The 2373-nt window shown below is 44.8% G+C and overlaps 1 non-coding gene across 1 annotated transcript; it reads right to left on the bottom strand.

Annotated features, from left to right (window-relative positions):
• Positions 1 to 272: 272 nt before the first annotated feature.
• trnan-guu (transfer RNA asparagine (anticodon GUU)) lies at positions 273 to 346 on the bottom strand. Its single transcript has one exon. It is a non-coding gene; the product is annotated as a tRNA-Asn (tRNA).
• Positions 347 to 2373: the final 2027 nt, after the last annotated feature.

The raw sequence follows: 2373 nt of genomic DNA on the forward strand, positions 1-2373 counted from the left end.
CAAAATATGTATCAATAGAATCAATTTCCACCAGTTTCTTTAAACCCAATAACATAATTCATTTCTTGTGGGCTGGATGGAGGAACATGATCCATGAAAAAAATTGTTATCGTTTTAATGGAACAGAATTCTCATAAAATATTGGAGTGGGAACCAATTGGATTATTGCACAGCTGGCAACATTTGCGGAATAGATTCGTGCAGCCAAAAGAGACAATGACAACCTGGGACTGTGCGGCACCGAATTCTCGTATAAAAACAGTTAAAGACTTCGTCCCTGGGTGGGCTCGAACCACCAACCTTTCAGTTAACAGCCGAACGCACTAACCCATTGCGCCACAGAGACTGATGGAAAGATCAAGTGCAAGGCATCCAAAACCAGGGTGTCTGTCAGTTAAACCTTCAGATTTCTCCGAATGGTGTGGAACTTATTCACTCTCAGTGGGACATTTCCCAACTAAATGGAGGGAAATTCATACTGGATGCGTGGAAGCAATCATATCCCGCACACTGCAGACGCTTCCATGTCACCACCAACCAGCTCTCTCGCAACCGGTGCAATCGACCTTCCAGCCTTCCGGTGCCTTGTCTGTGACAAAGTATTCTGATTGTCCTGAAGCCGGTATTAGGTTTTAATTCATTTTCATCTCCTGACTGCGGATATTCCTGTGATTTAACGGGAACTAAATGCTTCCAGGGACAGTTGGATTCACCGTTTCTTTGCTTGGTGAAATTTCAAAGATTGAAAGCGAAACACATCAGCCCCAAACCTCCCATGAGATGGACGCCCAGTTTCTGTTTCAAGCTTGAATGCGGGAAAAAGCAAAACTTATTCAAAGAAAGTACAAGTCCCTGAGACGCCTGATTATTTGCACCAAACTCCTTTGCAAAGAATTGAGGTTCATGTTTGGTGATCAGTGCACATCTTTCCCCAAACTACAATACTTCAATCATAACTCAACGGCTGTAAAGCAATTTGGGGCGTCATGCGTTCCTGAAAGGCACTGCAGAAATGCAAGTCCTTCTTTGCAAAAGTTTGATGCAATTTCAAAATTTGCGAGCAATATAAGGGCTCCTCTGGGACCCCTCGTACATTTCAATTCACAACTCCGAACGGAGAATCAAAGCCCTTGATCAACGAGCCAACTGTTTCACAAACGTGAAGATAAGGTGCAACCAAGACAAAAGCATTTTTTTGTGTGTCGCTATTCAGGACATAAGAAATTAAGAACTAGGAGCAGGAGTAGGCCATATGGCCCATCGAGCATGCACCGCCATTTAATATGATCATGGCTAATCCGATCATGGACTCAAGTCCAGCTCACTGCCCTTTCCCCATAAGCCATATTCCCTTATCAGTTCAGAAGCTATCTCTGTCTTAAATTTATTTAATGTTGTGGCTTTCTCAGCTCTCTGAGGCAGTGAGTTCGACAGATTTACAACCCTCTGAGAGAAGAAATTCCTCCTCATCACAAATATAAATGGGCGGCACCTTATTCTGAGATTATGACCACTAGTTCTAGTCTCCCCGATCAGTGGAACCATCCTCTCTGCATCCACCTGGTCAAGCTCCCTCATTACCTTATACATTTCGATAATATCACCTCTCATTCTTCTGAATTCCAATGACTAGAGGCCCTACCTACTCAACCGTTCCTCATAAGTCAACCCCCTCATCTCCGGAGTCAACCGAGTGAACCTTCTCTGAACTGCCTCCAAAGCAAGTGTATCCTTTGGTAAAGTGTTTGTGATCCTCGCCCAATTGCCAGACGGATGGTTTGAATCGCCCCCACCTTACGAAAGTTCTAGATCCGGGAATTATTATTCAGAGTGTAAATTAAATGAGTCACGGAAAGGAATGCTTCGGTGTATATTTTTTTATTCTAGCATACACTGGCTAAATCATGCTCTACGAAACGAAATCACTGTCTCTGTGGAGAATAAAATCCAGGTTACAAACAACATACATACAGTACAGAAATGCGACCTTGTAACACGCAGTAATTCCATGGTGGATTCTAACCCCACCCGTACCAATGAATTGCCCAGAATAGCTCAGAAAAGCATCACTAGTGAGAAAACCCTGAGCCCTTACACAGCTGGCTGGGATATCTGGTTACTGGCTTCGGATACTTGCGAACATGTTCACCACCACACGCAGCCCGTTTCCTTGCTCAGCTCAGCTGTGGGAAGTCACTGCCTGGTCTTCAGTCTCGGTGGCTTCTTCTGCAGTACTGCGACCCCTTCCTCTGGGACATCGATCGGTGGAGCGAGAGCGAGAGCGAGAGAGAGCTCTCACTAGACACAAGCTGCAAGCTGCAAGATCCAAGCTTCACACCAAGCTCCAAGCAAAAAATAAAGTGGAAAGGACCC

This window comes from Pristiophorus japonicus, unplaced genomic scaffold (genome assembly GCF_044704955.1).
Source record: "Pristiophorus japonicus isolate sPriJap1 unplaced genomic scaffold, sPriJap1.hap1 HAP1_SCAFFOLD_47, whole genome shotgun sequence".
In the NCBI taxonomy this organism is placed as follows: Eukaryota; Metazoa; Chordata; class Chondrichthyes; family Pristiophoridae; genus Pristiophorus; species Pristiophorus japonicus.